Source organism: Urocitellus parryii, chromosome 13, assembly GCF_045843805.1.
Source record: "Urocitellus parryii isolate mUroPar1 chromosome 13, mUroPar1.hap1, whole genome shotgun sequence".
In the NCBI taxonomy this organism is placed as follows: domain Eukaryota; kingdom Metazoa; phylum Chordata; class Mammalia; order Rodentia; family Sciuridae; genus Urocitellus; species Urocitellus parryii.
This window is the reverse complement of record NC_135543.1, coordinates 35,158,367-35,177,274: the sequence shown is the minus strand read 5'-3', so window position 1 is coordinate 35,177,274 and position 18,908 is coordinate 35,158,367. Positions and strand designations below refer to the sequence as shown.

Here is an 18,908-nt window from a genome sequence, read left to right as displayed (position 1 = left end):
CTACTTTACTATCTGGAAAAGTAGAATATAATTTCAGTAGACTATTATCTTTATTACTCTCTGGATCAAGATTAGTGCTTTTCAGTGCTGAGGCAGTCTAAACTCAACATGGCTAGAAATGGTTTCTTTTGGAAAGCTAAATGTTAAGATACCTTGGATGATCTTACTGTTTCCGCATGATTTATCTCAGGGGTCAATACATTGCTCTTGGGGGGCCAAATCTAGTAGGGTACCAACTAAATCTGACCACACCCTTCTCTCATATATGATCTATGACTGCCTTTGTGCTCTAGTTGCAATAGATAGTTTCAATAAAGACCCTGTGACTCTCATATAGTAAAATATTTACTATATGATCCTCTACAGAAAAAGCTTGCTGACTCCTGATCTCTTGTCTAAGCTAGAAAAGGAGAGAAAAGGCACATAAATGAAAGTCAAGGAGACATTTGACATAGTTAGACCTATTTCACATATAAAAAAGGAGTTAGTTTGAGTAGTCTTTATTGGGAATGAGAACTGAAATAAATGTTAGACTGGCTTAGTTGGTGTGATTGCTCTAAGATTGATTTATATATATATACACATATATATATATATATAATGATATTGGGGATTGAACCCAGGACCTTGCACATGCTAGGCAGGCAGTCTACCACTAAGCTACATCCCCTGCCCTGCTTTAAGATATTTTTAATCATCAAAGATAGATGGTATAGAATTTTATTGTTAAAAAACAAAAGGGAGAAAGAAAGAATGATAAAAACAGTGACATTCATGGTTTTTATTCCAAGTAGGTTGCTCAGGTACAAATCTTTTACCAGAATAAACCTGTCAAAGGTTAATATAGATGATTTTACAGTACATAAAACTCTATAAAACTTAGAAACATAAAACAAGGTTGTAATTTAAAACAATATAATTTTAACTACAGATACATTTACCTATCATACATGAATGATTCAAACTCTTTCATATACATGAAGTCAGATAATTTCAGCTCATTTTAAAGTCTATTTCAGTATGAGGAACTGTATCCATGAATTGTAATTTTTGGCATTTTAAAGATGTGTTTCACCAGATTTATGTTTTTTTTTTTAAGTTCTTGTAACTTGATTTATTGATCAACTATCAAACATAGACCAGTCCTTGGTGACAAAAGCAAAGATGTTTTACATGTTTTCATTAGAGTCTGGCTTTTGAAGGATTTGTTCATACAGAAAATTTGGAGTTTATTAAAACATTAAAATTCTTGATAATTTTCATCTTTGAATAAAGAAACCTTATGTTTTAAGACAGAATCATATAACTGAATATGTCATTTACAAAGCCAAGCTGTTTGATGAACCAAGTAGATTTTTGCCTCACTAAATGAGTATATAAGGAGAGATAAATCTGACACTTAAAGAGAAATATGGTCAATAATGATAATTCTGAAACATGTTAGCATGTAATTGTATAAGACTTAGCTATTAGAGAAATTGATAATATTTGAACTTGTAGTTCTGGAATATCTATCTCAGATCAATGGTGGTATCAAAAACTTGCACAAGGAAAGTAAAGTCTAATGTTTGATGACTTCACTGTTTTTACTGGCATAGCAAGGAAAATGACAATGAAGAAAGCTCTGTGTACTTTAGAATCAAAATCCCATTTTTGCACTGACTAGCTGTCTGACCCCTTGGAAAAGTTACTGAATTTCCCTGAGTCTTTTTTTTTTTTTTGCTTCTAAAACATGTAGATAACTAATCATGTCTTATTTGCAGACCTGTTGAACTTTGAAAGATTCTTTACATTATATGTGTAAAGAATCTAGCAGTGTCTTCTACTCAGTAGGTACTGAATAAAAGTTAAAATTTTAATTCTTTTTTATTATTGGTTGTTCACAACATTACAAAGCTCTTGGCATATCATATTTCATACATTAGAATCAAGTGGGTTATGAACTCCCATTTTTACCCCAAATACAGATTGCAGAATCACCTCGGTTACACATCCACATTTTTACATACTGCCATATTAGTGACTGTTGTATTCTGCTACCTTTCCTAGCCTCTACTATCCCCCCTCCCTCCCCTCCCATTTTTAGCTCAAGCGGTTACTTCCTCAAGCCAGGCTTTCTAGCTGTCTAAAATTTTAAATTTTGAGTACCGTTAATATGGATGAAGGATGAGATAACTGGCCCCTCTGTTTGTCATTTTTGTGCCTTTGGACACCAGGGTTTTAATTATCTTATGCAAGCACTTGGGCTGCTTAGAGGCTTAGTAGGAAGGTGAAACTGATACTGTTCTCTGCTTTTTCTTTTAAGCTACATGGAAGGGAAAACCTCCCAGTACTACTTTCACCTGTTGGTCCTTCATTAGAAAGAAACCAAGATTTAATTTCCTCTCCCAGAAACCAGACTGATGGATAAGTTTGTGTTTTTATTTCCCTTCTGGTTTGTTTCCATTTTCTTTCTGAAGTTTAAAGACATTTGAAGCTCTTATCTTTGGTCCCATTGCATAATCATTTTTAAAAACCTTCCTGTAGGAAGAAGGAATTTTATAGCAACTAACAATTTTTTAAGCAATGTTTTAGACTGAACCAAAAGTTTCATTATGTCTGTGGTAAAAATAGGAAATGCACAAGAATTTCATCTAATTATATAAAAGTGATTACTGGTCCTGCAGTATTCAAAGCTTTCTATTTAACTAATCATCTCATTTCTTCTAGGAGTCAAACTGTTATGATTTGCCACCATCATGGGTAGATTTTTAACGCAGGCTAAGGGCTATACTGTAGGATGGGTAGAGTGATGTAAGGGAGAAGAGAAACATAGTAGAAATTAGTTTCATAGAACCCAGGCTTCAAGAGAAAGGATAAGTCCTTTTCAGTGATTCTTACTAGGCCTCAATAAGAAAAGGCAGAACACCTTTAGTCTTTGAAATGGTTTGGGGCTAATTAAAAATCTATACTTAAAACGGAGAAGACCAGAAGTAAAAGAAAATATAGAAGAAGAAAGGGTATATTGATGTCTGACAGTGTAGTTTACTAATATGTTATTTAGCAAAATACGTTGCCAAAAACAGTATTACCTTTGATGGATTTTGGACTTTTTGTTTTGAGTAAATACTGTTTTTAAAAAATGTTTACATTTAAACATTGAGTGATAGAATATTTTTTGTGTACTTGGATGAAGTTGTTTTGTTTTATTCTATTTAACAAGCCCTAGAATATATTATTTATTAGTCTAGTAATTGTCTTTAATGCTATAGGAGTGGTATTGCTCTATAGTGCTGTATAAATTTAGCAGGTTTTGGACCATTGTTATTTATATTGTCCTGGGATATCATTTTAACTCAGAATAACATTAAATAACTTTTTTCCATTTATATTACAGGGAAATAAGCATACTTAAGGAAAGAACCGATTGTTTCTTTTATTGTTGTCCTTACATAATTAAAAGTTATTTTTGTTCTTTTAAAAATATTTTGATATGATTGCTAACTACAGGGACTAATTGATGCCAAATGTTTATAAAAATAAAATAACAATATACTTAAATAATTATTTTTTCATACTTAATTTTATTTCAATAAGGACCTTTAGGGGTTAAGTTACTCTTTGAGAGTAAGTTATATTTATATTTTTTGGAACTCATCCAGGAAATAAGAATATAAAGAAGTACTCTTCATTTGCTCTGGTCACCTTTGTATACACTTTCCTTACATGAGAGTTCCTGGAGCTGTCATATGGTTAATAAATTCATTGTCTGGCATTTAGTTTTTGAGCCCATTGTAGCTTAGAAGCAGAAAATTAGAAGAAGGGAATGGAGCTCTTGTGAGAATATTGAAACTGACAGAAGAGTTGACAGAAAAACATAAAAACACTTAAGAACTGAAAATGTACAGAAGTCTAGAATTCTACCCACCTAAATATATCTTAGGGACTTCAGTATTACAGTATAGTATGTAGTAGTCTCATACTGGTGATTTTGAGGCATCAAGAGAACAAATTATTTTTATCCCTTGTTCCCTTTGAACTCTGCTAGTACATCTGACATTTATAAATTGCTTGTATGTTTACAGATCATGTTCACATATCCTTTGTTAATCTTTAATAAGCTGACTAAATTAGGTAAGGCAGATACTCTTATCCTCATTTAACAGATGAGGATACAGGTCAGGAGAGGTAGCTGAAACAGACCAATTGCTTAGCTAAGAGTGTCTCTCTTGACACCAAGTGTTCTGTTCTTTCCATCCTACTCAGTTATTTCTGCACCGATGAATCATACAAATATCAATAAGCCTTCCTTTTCTCGACTGCTTTGTAGTTAAAGCACAAATTTATAAAAATTGTTAATATATTCTCTGGTGCATTTTACTCAAAATTGGTTCAAAGATATTTTTGGTACTCAAAAGATAAAGTAACTTTTGCAAGTCTTAATTTCATTGTACATAGCATGCTAATAACTATTAACCAAGCAAGATGATCAAATGAGGTAACATATGTTACATTTTTTCAAAAACACACAAAGTTTTAATTGAGGTTCTACAAAGTATTCTCTTGCCTTAAAAAAAGTTTACAACATACAAAAAATATTTGAAATATCTTGCACATTTTTTTCAGACAGTGTGTTCTATGTGAAGTTTTTCTTTTTCTTTTTACCTTTAGAGGCCTCAGATTTCTATTGCCTAAAGAGTGGCTAGCTTTCTAATTTTTGAAAAGACAGTCTTCTGAGGCAAAATGTTTTTTAATAAGATAAAAAAGCATCCTTTAAATTTTTTGAAGCAGTTGTAAGGAAGTTCTTGTTAGGTTGACTAAGAATTGCTAAGGAATCTTAGCATCATATACTGCTCTGAGAGAGCATAGAGGAGAGCTCAAGGAAAAATAATGGAGAAATAAAACTGATAAAAGCCATGATTGGATTGAAAATCAACATTAGAATGTTTTATAAATCTGTGTCAGGGTTAGGTTTCTCTGTATGTAACAAGAATCCAAAAAGTAATGGTAATCAAAACAAGATGTGTGTGGGTGGGGGTTTTTTTCATGTAAAATATATTCTCTTAGCAACTTTAGGCATGTATGGTGACTCCATAAATTTTAGAGAGCCACACTTTTTCTATCATGCTATTCTAAGCTTTAGCCACTGTGTGTACATTCTAGGCAGCAGGACCTTCTGGACGGACAGTCTGTTAATTTTGAACAGTTTGCTCTCAATTTGTTTTTAATTTTATTTTTGTATTATTGAATTTAGAAATATAATTGATTTTTATATATTGATTTTGTGTCTTTTGACCTTACTCAATTCTTACTTATTATTTTAGAAGTTGTTTGACAAATTCCTTAGGATTTTATGTGGAATCATGTCAATCTGCAAATGAAAAGTTTTAGTTGTTTCTATTCTTTACATCCTTTATTTCTTTTCTTGCCTTATTACAGTACGTTCAGTTAGGTGTTAAGTAGAAGTGATAAGAAAGAATATCCTGTCATGTTCCATATCTAAGGAGGAAATATGCATCTCATCCTAATTTGATATTAGATATACATTTTTGGTTTGATAAAAGCCTTTCCTTAATTTTGAAGAATTTCTACCCCTATTTTGTTGTTTGAAGAATCTTATTCCTAGTTTGCTAAAGGTTTTTATTGTTGTTTTCTTTCTCCTATTTTTTAAAATCACTAGTGGACATTGATTATATGTAGCACTTGACATTTTATTATATATTTATATCTATTTCTCTCATAAGACATCATTCCTGTCTTGTGCACTATTGTATACAGAGTCCAGTACAGTATTTTGCACTCAGTCATTGAATGGATGAATTGTTAAACCAGAGTTGCTTGATCAGAGAACATCTGACCCTTTAGAGAAAACTTACATTTTACTGCTGAAGGTGCATAATCTGGCACTGTGCTACCACCTGCTGATAGTGGATCTGAATTGCAATAAAAGTACCTTGGCAGACAAACAAAACTACATATGATTGAATTGATGTAATAGTTATAATTTTCAAATAAATATATTCATTATATATAATAAGACTATGTCTGAGATTTCATAAATATATTTTATATTTAGGTGCTGAAATGTTTTCTGTTTTCCTGAATCTTAGGTAAAGGATGAAGGATCAGTTACATTATATATATATATTAAAGAAACAGAATAAATTGTAAAAGTTGACAGAAGTTCAATGAGAGCAAAGACATTTTTTAAATTTATTTTTTAAATACACGACAACAGTGGAATGCATTATAATCCTTATTATACATATACAGCACAATTTAGAGAGAAAAAACATTTCTATATTTGAATTCCTACTCTGTCATCATTTCCTTACTGTTAGGTACTAGCTAAACAGGAATTTTAAAGAAAGAAGAATTTTCTAGTTCTTAATATTTTATACTAAATATTTAACATATCTTAAGAAATTCTAGCTGTGTCCAAGAATGAAATTTAAGGCTTATTTTTAAGAATCCAATCTGATAGTTACACAGAATTCACTGAGAGATAGTGTAGAACCGAGTAGGTACTTAACTATTATATCAGCAGTATCTTAGAATGAAGCTATCTATCCTCTACACTGTTGTGATTACCACTATGTATTTTTGTCTCTTAGCCTTCCTTTAAAAAAATGGACCATGTGTTAAATATATGTAAGTAAAAGTTTTTAAAAATGCCATTCAAATATTAAAATTTTTCTTACTGTTGTTTAAATGGTTAATCATGTTGTAAAATATTAATAATTTTCCAGAAAGGTTATTCTTTCTTCCCATCAAAATACCCTAGGGTGATAGTTTTGGGAGTACTGTTTTAGTAATAAAGATTATCATGTGGATGAGTTCCCTAGAAGGCCCCATGATGGTAATACCCCTAGATTTTGTCTTTAAAGAAAACTGCTGAGAGGCAATAATTTTTTTTGTATGTGTCCCATTTTCATTAATGCATGGTAATTGATGGAGTTGCAGTGACTTGTAGCAGTAATGAGTTCTAAACATAATAATGCACTCTTTTCTAATAAGTGAGCACTGCTGGGGTTTAAAAGCATACTAAATCAGTTGCTTTAGTATGAATTTATTAGTTTTTTTCAGCATTAGCTTTAATAGTAGTTATTTACATAAGCGTACATCCCATTAACCGCCATCAGGGCTGGAAAACATGCTGAACTGTTCATATTTTCATATAATTATTGAACATAATGGTTTCATTTGCATTTCTAAACAGTGATGTTTCTGTCAGCCTTGGAAATAGTGTCTTTACGCAGTCCCTATTTCACATCCACTTATTTGACATCGTTAAATTTTATGCTAATGTGCTTCCCTAGAATATCATCAGTAGGACAGATGCTTGTGCTTTAATATACAAATCAAGGATGCTTTTCCATCCCCCAAATGGCAAAGGAAGTTTTAAAAAAATCTGCACTTTTAGATATAGAGTCCGTCTCCATAAAAATAGGTTTATAAAATAAAACTTTCAGGGTTAAATGTTATAATCTGGTTGTCTCTTCCAAATGCTTTTATATGAAAGCTATCTACCTGACTAGGGTTAGTTTTCTTGTCTTGGATACGGAGAGAAGTCTTTGTAAAGATCCTGTTGCTTATGAATTTAGAGTTCTGATTCTCAAATGTTGATCTTGAGATGCAAGTTTTTCAGTACTTTTGAATACATCAGGCCACAATGTTAGTTTTTAAAGTATTCTCTGTATTTTTCTGAATATTTGTTCCTTTAGTCTCTTAATCTGTATTGTAAAGCCTGTGGTGTAAGCTGTTATGTTAATGCTCTTGGACATCTTAGCTTTTTGTATGCATTTAGACAATGTTCAGTGTGAAAGTATGAGTCACTTGGTGGGGCAGGCATGGCAAGTGAAGCAGCAGAACTAATACAGAAGGACAGCTTTATGGACAAACTTCTTGCCTTTTGGATATATATGTGTACTATCAGCTTCTGTTTCTCCAACATGTGAATGCTTTTTTGAGTGCTGTCACTAAGATGCTTGGAAATTTTAAAATAAGAGAAATCAATTAAAGAATGTTTTGGGAGTTAACTCAGGTGTTTTTGGTGGTGGGTAGATGAGCATGAAGCCAGTAGACATTTTTTTTTTTTTTTTTTTTTTTTTTGTCTTTGTGGGTCTTTTCTTTCTGGCTTAGGGCAGCATTTTACTGTTGACTGTTATGGACCTGCAGTGCTAGAGCTGACTCTGCACAGTTCAAAACGCAAGGTTGGCACTCTAGCAAGATAGAGTAAGAAACAGCTTTGAGAGAAGTTCTTGCCCCAAATTACTTGCTAAAAATATATTAGAACTGATATAGCATAAAACCGATGAAGCATAAAAGGATTATTTGGATAGAAGTATTATTTGGCTTAACAGGTCACGAGACAACTAAAATTTTTGCAAGGACTTCTGTTCTTTGGGGAATTGCCAAGAAAGAAATTTGATAAGAGTTGTGAAGAAATTACTATAGAGATGGAGTTTATAGCTATTCATTTTTACTCCAGCTTTTTCCTGAATTTTCTGTATGATCTCTTAAAATTGTGTGAGGTTATTACTTCTCACAGTCATGGGATCATCTGAACTAGCATGTTGAAAACTTTGGTCAAGCCCTTCTGTCTAGGGAAAATGTCTTCATTGTTGCCAGATCTGTTGGCACATCAGATGTCATATATGGAAGTAAAAAAAAAAATTCAGACTATCCAGCCTCACTTAATTGTAAGTGAGACAATATTTTCATCTCTTTGTTTTTTTTTTTTCTTTTTTGGAATTCAACCCAGGGCCTCACTAATGCTAAGCAAATGCTCTGCCACTAAGCTATATCCCCAGCTTCAATATTTTCAGCTCTTTATAAAGCTATTTGTGATTGCATCTTTCAGCATCAGTCAGGGTTTTGTTTTGTTTTGGGTAGTGGCCATTGGCCATAAAAGGAGAAAAATATTTCCTGTCACCAAAAAATAGGAATTACCTTTTTCCTCCCTGTACACTCTTCTTTCTTTTCTGGACAAAGGTTAGCATTGACATGAAAAATTCATCTGCTATACAGTACTTAAGTGCAATGATATTTAATCTCTCAATTTGCTCCTAAACATCTCTGTTGCTATTGAATTTAATACCTTCAAGGCAGCACCGGATGCATGTTTTTAAGGGTGTGTCACCAGATTCTAATCTCTGACTTTAGAGAATAAAAGAAATTTAAATTATGATTTAGGACAACTTCCTTGAACACTTTATGTAGGTTAAAAATTCTAGCTGGTCGTGGTGGCGCATGCCTGTAATCCCAGCGGCTAGAGAGGCTGAGGCAGGAGGATTGTGAGTTCAAAGCCAGCCTCAGCAAAATCGAGGTGCTAAGCAACTCAATGAGACCCTGTATCTAAGTGAAATATAAAATAGGGCTGGGGATATGGCTCAGTGGTCGAGTGCCCCTGAGTTCAGTCCCCAGTTCCTGCCCTGCCAAAAGAGAAATTCTAAAAATTCAGGTTGTCTATAAGGTAATAACCAATTGGGAAGATTTTACATGTTCAGTTGTACTTATTTTCTTTATCTGTGGCTTGGGGAACACAATTACCATTTTCTTTTTAAAATGATAAAAGTATTTCCAAATAAAGCTTCAGCACCATGAGATTCCTGTGCTCCACCTGTTCTGAAGGGCTACAGGAACCCTTTGGCAGCATTTGTATTTCACCTTCTCAAGGAAACTTTAGTTCAGGATGTTTTATTTTTTCTCCTCATGCATATATTTTCTTTATTTTTTCCCTTGTTAGCCATGACAGAAATTACTCTTAGAATCTGCTGTCTTCTAGAGATATTTGCAAATTTGAATCACCAAATGGATGCAAGAAGGTCTAATTTGACATCACAGTTAAAGAATTTTTCAGATCTCTCACATTTAATTTCATTTCACTTACATTTTATTTAAAATAAACTATTAAACCTCTCTTTTAAACACAATGGAAAAGTCAGCTAAATGATGTTTAATTCCAGTTCAATCTTATAATCATATTTGTGCAAGTGTTTCTGCTCAGTTCTGTGGTGAAATGCTTAGGTCTTAACAGTGGGGAAGGGAAGGGAGAACTACAAGAAAAAGAAATCTGAAATTAATGTGATTGTAGGGGAAATGTGGAAAAGAAAATTTCATAGAGCTCATTTAGTGATCAAAACACCTGAGCTCTAAACTAAGCCAGGTAGGTAGAAAACTCTTGAGATGAGCACAAATCATTGATGTTGTTCTCACAAATTTGTCACTGTAGATAAGGATAGGACGTAGAGTGAGTTCTATTGCTATTAGGTAGATTATTCTTAAGATGTCACATATGTGGTTAAAAACTTCTTTATGCATATTGATTTTTAATCTACTTGTTCTGTCAGTTGTGAAGAAAGGGATACTAAAATCTCCAGGTATGATTGAGGATTTATCTGTTTATCCTTGCTATTCTATCTGATTTTGCTTTACATTTTTTGAAGAGTCATTTTTAGATGTACAAAGGATGGAGATTACCTCCTCCTGATGAATTGAACCCTTTGTCATTATGGAATGACCTAATTTATCCCTGGTAATATTCTTTGTGCCGAACCTACTCTAACATCTATTGACAAGTGTTAGTATGGCATCGTTTTTGTATGCTATAACTTGGGTGTCTGTATTTAAAGTACATTTTTCATAGCTTGCCGCACATAGATGGGTCTTACCTTTTGATTCAATCTGCCTTCCATGGCTTTTAATTGAGATATTTAGGATCATTTTATATGATTTTTAAATTTTTTTTTAGTTGGAGGTGGACTCAATACCTTTATGTATGTATGTATTTATTTATTTATGTGGTGCTGAGAATTGAACCCAGTGCCTCACATGTGCTAGGCAAGCACTCTACTGCTGAATCACAACCCCAGCCCCCTTTATATGATTTTTTCATACAGATAGGTTTGAGTTTTTCATTTTGTAATATGTCCCTTTTGACCTTTGTCCCTCCTTTCCTTTTTTCTGCCCTCTTTTGGATTAACTGAATATTTAAACAGATGTATCTCCTTTTGGCTTATTAAAATTATAACTGTTTAGTTTGGTATTTATTGGTTGCTGTAAGATTGTCTACATACCTTTAATAACAGTCAATCTTCTAGTGCTGGGCTGGGGATGTGGCTCAGCAGTAGTGCGCTCGCCTGGCATGTGTGCAGCCTGGGTTCCATCCTCAGCACCACATACAAAACAAAGATGTTGTGTCCACTGAAAACTAAAAAATAAACATTAAAAAATTTTCTCTCTCTCTCTCTCTCTCTCTCTCTCTCTCTCTTTTAAAAAATCTTCTAGTGCTGGCTTATACTATTTTAGCATATTATGATACTGTGGCACCATTTTTTTCTTCCTAATCATTATACATTGTCAAGATACATTTTAATTTTATACCCACACCTTACATTGTTGTTGATCAATATCTTTTAAGGGAATTTTAAAAAAAATTCTTTTATCTTTACTCATGGAATTACTACTCTAGTGTTCTACATGGCTACATTCCACATTTCTGTTCATTACTGTTCACTTACATTTCCCTAAAGAAGTGATTTTTATCATGTTGTCACATGCTAATTTTCTATCTGTATATCCTTTTGGTGAGGTGTCTATTTATATCTTTTGCCCATTTTTAAGTTGAATTCCTGTTGAGCTTAACAAATTTTGTGTATGTTCAGGATATAAGTCCTTTACCAGATACGTGATGAGATTTTTTTTTTTTAGAAAAGGATTTTTAAATTTCTTTTTTCTTTGTCTTTCTTTCTTTCTTTCTTTCTTTCTTTCTTTCTTTCTTTCTGTCAGTAGAATCTATTTTGACATAAATATAAAATCATGGAATATATCTTGTTCTTTTACAGATCCAATTACTTCACCTTTCCCTTCTTTTTCCCCACTCCCCGTTCCTGTCCTTCTATTGATTTTTCTGCCATTTACCCATAGTTATTATTTTTCAAATTAATTTCTGGTGAGATTCATCATAGTATATTCATATATGTTAAAAAGTTTATGTCAGATTCATTCTACTGTCTTTCCTTTTCCTATCCTCGATCCCTTGCCTTCATTCCCCTTTCTAATCCACTGAACTTCTGTTCCCCACCCACCTACTCCCACATTATGGGTTAGCTTGCATATATCAAAGAAAACATTTGACCTATGGTTTTGTGGGATTGACTTATTTGCCTTAGCATGATAGTCTCTAGTTCCATCTATTTACTGGCGAATGTCATAAAGTCATAGTTCTTTATTGCTAATACTTTATTGTGTATGTATACCACATATCCATTCTTCTGTTGAAGGGCACCTAGGTTGGCTCCATAGCTTAGCTATTATGAATTGTGCTGCTATAAACATTGATGTGGCTGTGTTTGTGTAGTATGCTGATTTTAAATCCTTTGGATATATACCAAGAGTGGGATAACTGAGTCAAATGGTGGTTCCATTCCTAGTTTTTTGAGGTATTTTTATACTGCTTTTCAAAGTGGTTGCACCAATTGAAGTTCCACCTATAATGTCTAAGTACCCTTTTCCACCACATTCTCACCAACATGTATTGTTGCTTCTATTCTCGATAATTGTAGTTCTGGTTGGAGTGAAATAAAATCTCAGTATAGTTTTAATTTACATTTCTCTAATTGCTAGAAATGTTGAGCATTCTTATATATTTGTTGACTGTATTTCTTCTTTTGAGGTCCCTAGACATTAGTAACTCTATTTTGGTTCTGGGACTCCATCTTGACCTGAAACCAAAACTTACAAACTGCCAAGAAAAAGAAATTTAAGATGCCCTATTCCTTTAACCCCACTACCACCACCCAAGGTTCCTGAACACACAAAAAAAACTATTGTTACTCAGCCATCTGCACCCAAGGTCAATTCTAGCTTGCTCTTGTTCTTTATCCAAAGGATATATAAGCTTTCATTCAAGTGATACTGGCTGCTGCACCTTCCACAAGGGCAGCCTGAACAGATATTCTTGTGATAAATCTTTGCTTGAACTCAGAGCTGTATCTCTCATGTATATTTGTGCCAGCTACTGTAACAGTTCCTTTGCCCATTTATTGATTGGGTTATTTGTTTTTGGGTTTTTATTTTTTTTTTTTGGTGTGAAGTTTTTTGAGTTCTTTGTACATCCTGGAAATTAACGCCTATCTGAGATGCAGGTGGCACATTTTTATGTTTTCCTTTTCTGTTGGCCCTCTCTTTATGCTCTTGAGTGATGTGCAAATACTTTCTCCCAGTTGTGGCGTTCCCTTCCCTTTCCCTTTCCCTTTCCCTTTCCTTTCCTGTTACTGGGGATTGAATCCAGGGGCTACCAAACTACATACCCCATCCTTTTATATTTTGTATTTTGAGCAGAGTTTCATTAGATTGTTGAGTTTCATCAGATTGAGTTGCCCAGGCTGGCCTCAAATTTGTGATCTTCTTGCCTCAGCTTCCCAAGTTGCTGTGATTACAGGCATGTGTCATTGCACCTAGCTGTCTTCATTTTCTGCTCTTTTACAGAGCAGAAATTTCATATTTTGATAAAATTTAGCTTTATTAATATTTTTCTTTCATGGTTCATGCTCTTGATATTATCTAAAAACTTGTCACCAAACATAAATTTATATGGATTTTCTCCTATGCTTTCTTTGAAAAGTATTATCACTTTGTTTTATAGTTGCATTAGTAGGCTATTTTGAGTTAATCTTTACAAGGTGTAAGCTTTGTGTCTAGGTTCATTTTTTGGCACAAGGGCATTTACTTGTTTCAGTACTATTTGTTTAAAAGTCTGGTTCTTTTTTACTGTCTGAGTCTAGAGAATTTTCCCCCTTTCAGATGGGAACATTTTTAAGTACAAATTCAAATTCAAATTAATTGCTGTTTGGGTTATCTATTGCTTATTGAGTAAGCTTTAGTAGTTATGTCTTTCAAGGAATTTTTCCATTTCATCATTGTTTTCAAATTCACATATATAAAGTTGAAGTAACATAGTACTTTGGAGATTAACTGAATCGATTTCTTAACCTATATTAATATATACCAACTTGTAATAAAAGCATCAAATTTCTTTCTTCCTGTTTGGAACATGCTTTAAAAAGGAATGTATAAAACATGGTCATTTCCTCCTTCTGGAAAAATTGATCATTTTGTCATTTCTCCATCTTTGAGCCCCACTATGTAAAACCCAGAATGATTTCTTTTTGTAGCTAAAACTGACCATATTTTTGCAAACTAACTTGAGAGCCTGTGTGTCAGGTGTGAATATATTTACATGAGATTGCAGGACAGAATTTGCCAGTATATGAATCCGGAATGTATATTTATTATTACTTGCATACAGACATAAACATTGCTAATTATTTATAATGAAATATGCATATTGGGCTCTTTCCTTTTTTATAATATATAACATTGTGAAATGAATGAACTTCATTGATAGTTTAAGTTCACAGAAAAATCTGTATTTCCAAAGCCAAATTTGGCAGCCTTTATTATCTACCTTGGCTTACTGAATGGTGTCAGAATTGAACTAGAATTTGTTTGTGGGGTAGATTTGGTCCTAGTTCTTTATTCCCATCCTATATATAGATTTCCATATGACTTGGCAGATATACACATGTGTGCATGTACATGTGTACACACATATAATCACACACCTTTCTGTTGATGTTTAGTGTCATCATGTAACTTAACTGGCCAAATAGAAGATTCCTAAAGTGATAGCTAGCATGCCATTTTGAACCTGGGCTTTAAACATGTTTTTTGCTTGTCCTCTTGCTTTTCTATCATTTTCTTGAGAAACATGCCCAAGAGAAGAATCAAATATCTTTAGAAATGATCAGCCCCTAACTTCCCAGTGGAAACATGCCATACATTATCATCAGTAACCCAAAAGCTCCTCTGTGGCTCCTTCTAATCTCTATCCCCTACTTTTTTAAGGCTGAAAATATTCCCTTATAGATATATGCCACATTTTCTTCATCTATTCATTTGTCCAGACATGGGGGTTGTTTCTTTATCTTGGCTATTGTGAATAGATTAATTTTTATAATTTGTTATCTATTTTATCTAATTTCATCTGATGTTATTTTTCAAAACTTTATAATACAGAATATTCTAAGGTAATGCCAAAAATTTTAATGTTTCTCATTAGACTTTTCAAATCAATCTTATTTTGTAAACATTTTGAAGGTTTATTATTTTTGTTCTTCTTTTGTATTTTTATTATTAACACTGGTCATCATTCTAGGAAATTTGTAAATTTTTTACCTTATGATGATTGTTTGCTGATATACCACAAAACACATTTTAGTATTTAATACTTTTTCAGTATCCAATGCAATTTCAGCCTTTAATCTTATGTTGAAGTGATAAGTTATTTAGTGATAGATGCTCACTGCAGTGATTTTTGTGAATTTGTCTTGACAGTTTAATGAGGATAATAAGTTTATAGTTTGTCAATTATTTACTTTTGAGAAACATAGTTAGTGCTATGAACTTCAAAAACACATTCTTAGTTTTGACTATGCTCGGTTGGGAAAAAATTTCTTTGAAATTTTTTTCTTATGTGTGTGTCTGTGTGTACATTTTGCATGTGCTGTAGATATAACCCAGGGCCTTGAGAGCATCCACCACTGAACTATATATACCTCAAACCCTGTCATTTTTGTGATTGAAAACACTGTGTAAGTCATTTTAGTCTTTGTCCCCTAAAGCCCATAATACATAATTTAATTATTTTGTAACGTATATTTAAGAAATAAGACTAAATATAAAAGGTATTTTTCATAGCCACTTATCAAGATTGCCTGTAGTGATAAGAGTGAACTGACTAGATAAGAAAGAATAGTGGCTATTATATTCATTTTTGCAGCTCAGAAAACAAGCTCACAACTTTCCCAGGATTAATTAATTAATAAATAGTATGACTAGGCTATGTTTTGTGATTTCATTGTGGACTCTAGGTATAAATTCCCCTACTTAATCTGCTTAAAATTCATTTTCCATCTTGAATCTGCAGATTTTTCATTGGTAGTGAAAATTTTTTTATTATTTCTTCATGTTTTGCTGTTGCCCCATTCATTCTTTGTCTTCTAGAATCTAGAGTAGGAATATTTTAGATCACTTTATTCTGTTTTTCATATTATTTCATTTCATATTGTCTGTTTCTCTGTGCTTCATTCTATCTCAGATCTCCTATAAATCTATTTTTCTGTTTTTTCTTTCATGAAGCATATTAAATATATTTTGTGACGCATAATTCCAAAATATGAAACCTTTGCAAGTCTGTTTATGCTGCATATTGTTTTGCTTATTTTCACTTATGATGCTTCCTTTCCCTGGGTATTTACTGAATTATTGATTTAGTTGCTTATTTACTTTATAGATGTGTCTTTGTGAATTCTTTGGGTTTATGATTAAGATAAGTTTTTCCAAAGGAGGTCTGAGTGTTTTTTTAGGGTGGTGTCATATGATGATCTTGTAATCAAGAATGATCATCTTTTACGTTGAGGAAGTATAAACTTTCCCTGAAAATATACAAGAAGAGAGTTTCATACTTACAAATTCTTAGAATAAATTTGTGTACCACTTCAGTTTTCTCACTTTTTTACCATAATATCTTTAAAACATAATAGAAACATAGACTGCTCAGTTATTCATAACTTTGTGTGTGTTTGTGTATGTGTGTGTGTGTGTGTGTGTGTGTGTGTGTGTGTGTGTGCGTGCTAAAGCATATGAACATGGATTATCTAAGGGAAGATTTTTTGATAAGACAATGGAAAACCTTAGGCATGTTACTAGAAGAGGATCAGTTATAAGCTTTAAGCTTTGATTATTATCATAAAACTCCCAAAGAATCTTAAAACAAGTTTAAAAACCCTCCTTGAACTAAGTGAGCTTAGTAATATTACAGAATAAGAACAACATATGAAGACTTGCATTATGTATGTATATATTTTTTTGTTTTTTTGGTACTAGGGATTGAACCCAGGGGCATTTAACCACTGAGCCACATCCCCAGCCTGTTTTTCATTTTTATTTTTATTTTTTAATTGTGACACAGGGTCTCACATTAAGTTGCTTAGGCTGGCTTTGAATTTTCAATTCTCCTGCTTCAGCCTCCTGAGTTGCTGGGATTAAGGTGTGCACCACCATGCTCAGCTAGCTGTTAAATTTGATGATGCTTATTGATGAAGCTCACTGACTTATTATAATATTACCAGTTTTCTTTTTAAAGCTCATTTTTTGGAAATTTTATTTTAAATATATATTGAATTTTTCAATTCTAAAGTTTTTTTCATTTTATTTTATAGTTTTTCTTCTGTGCCTATATCCTTATCTGTTCATTATGAGCTTAGTTATAATAACTTTTTAAAATCCCTGTTGGATAACTCCAACAGATGTGTCATTTTAGGGTCTATCTTCATTCATTGCCTTTATTGGTCACATTTTATTTTATTTTATTTATTTTGGTACTGGAGATTGAATCTGGGGCATTCTACCACTGAGATACATCATCGGCCCTTTTTATTTCTTATTTTGAAATGGGTTTTGCTTAATTATACAGGCTGGCCTTGAACTTGCAATCCTCTTGCTTCAGCCTCTTGAGTAGCTGGAATTACTGGCGTGCATCATGATGCCCTGTTTAATATTCTTATCATTTTGTATTATTTCTTCCATATTGTGATTGATAGATACCCCTGGCATTCTGTTTAAATTCTTCTGAAGAGTTTTACATTTTGTTTTGTTTCACCTGAATTCAGACACCAAACTCTGTGTTTTGAAATTACACAATACCTGAAATCTATAATTAGTTAAATTAGTCCTAGTGGGGCTGCTTGAAGACTTCACTGATGCGTATATAATCTCTGTGTCAGCCAGAGATTTAGACAGTTTAAAACAGGATTTGTTTTAAACTTCCTTTCTTTTTCCTTCCTGCAGTATTTTTCCTCAATTTCTGTTTGCCATTTCTATCTTTAACTCTATTCTCTGATTTAATAGGTAAGATTATTTCTGAGAATTATCTGTTTTGTTCAGCATTGGCCAGAGCCCGCACTCGAGTACAAATCTTTGAAAACAGGGAATTAACCCAGTGATTTTCCTTTCTTTTAGTTGGCAGCTCCCCTCCCAGTGTTTTTCTGCTTCTTATTCTTCTCTAGTGCCTTTAGATGGTTGTTTTCTATGACTAGAGTTTTTATGTCTAGAGCTTTAAGTTGTCTGTGGGAGGGTTGGTTCAAAACAAACTGTATCACCATTACAGGAAGGTAAACTCTCCTTATTTTTCTTTTGTCACATTTATAGCAGTATCTTTTCTTTTATGCCTTATATTCCAAGAATCTTGCAGTCTTGCAGGGTTCTATCAATTTTATTTATATTTTAAAAGCCAACTTTAAAAAATTTTCCTTCTTTAAAAATTTTATTCCTTGATTTCTATTCTTAATATTTCTGTATTTCCTTCCATTTAATTTGGGCTTAATCTGATCATCTTGTTCTAGCATCATAAGATGGAAACTGAGATTATTGCTCTTGTTTTTCGTTTTTAATAAGCTTCAATTTAAAAGTATAAATATCCATCTAAACTCTGCTTGAACAGTGTCCTACAAATTTAATGCTGTATTTGCAATATCTTTTATTCTGAAATATTTTAAAATGTTTTTTATTTCATTGACATATGAGTTATTGATTTCTTACTGTTATTGACTTCTAACTTAAGAGTTTTATGCGTAGAGACCATAATCTATAATTTTGGCCTTTTGAAATTTAATGAGACTTGTACTGTAGCCCCATATGTGGTGCATCTTGATGAACATTTTATGTGCATTTGAAAAGAATGTATTTTTTACAGTCAGTGGAATATTGTTTTCTAAGTTTGTCATTTGGATTAAGATACTGATGGTATCATTTGAAGCAATGTTACTAAGTATATATGCCTTTGCTGTTATGATGTCCAATGGTAT

The 18,908-nt window shown here is 32.7% G+C and overlaps 1 protein-coding gene across 5 annotated transcripts in view; it reads left to right on the top strand.

The window, feature by feature from the left end:
• Kiaa1328 (KIAA1328 ortholog) overlaps positions 1 to 18,908 on the top strand; it is a 257,338-nt gene that overhangs the window by 45,995 nt on the left and 192,435 nt on the right. The window lies entirely within an intron of this gene.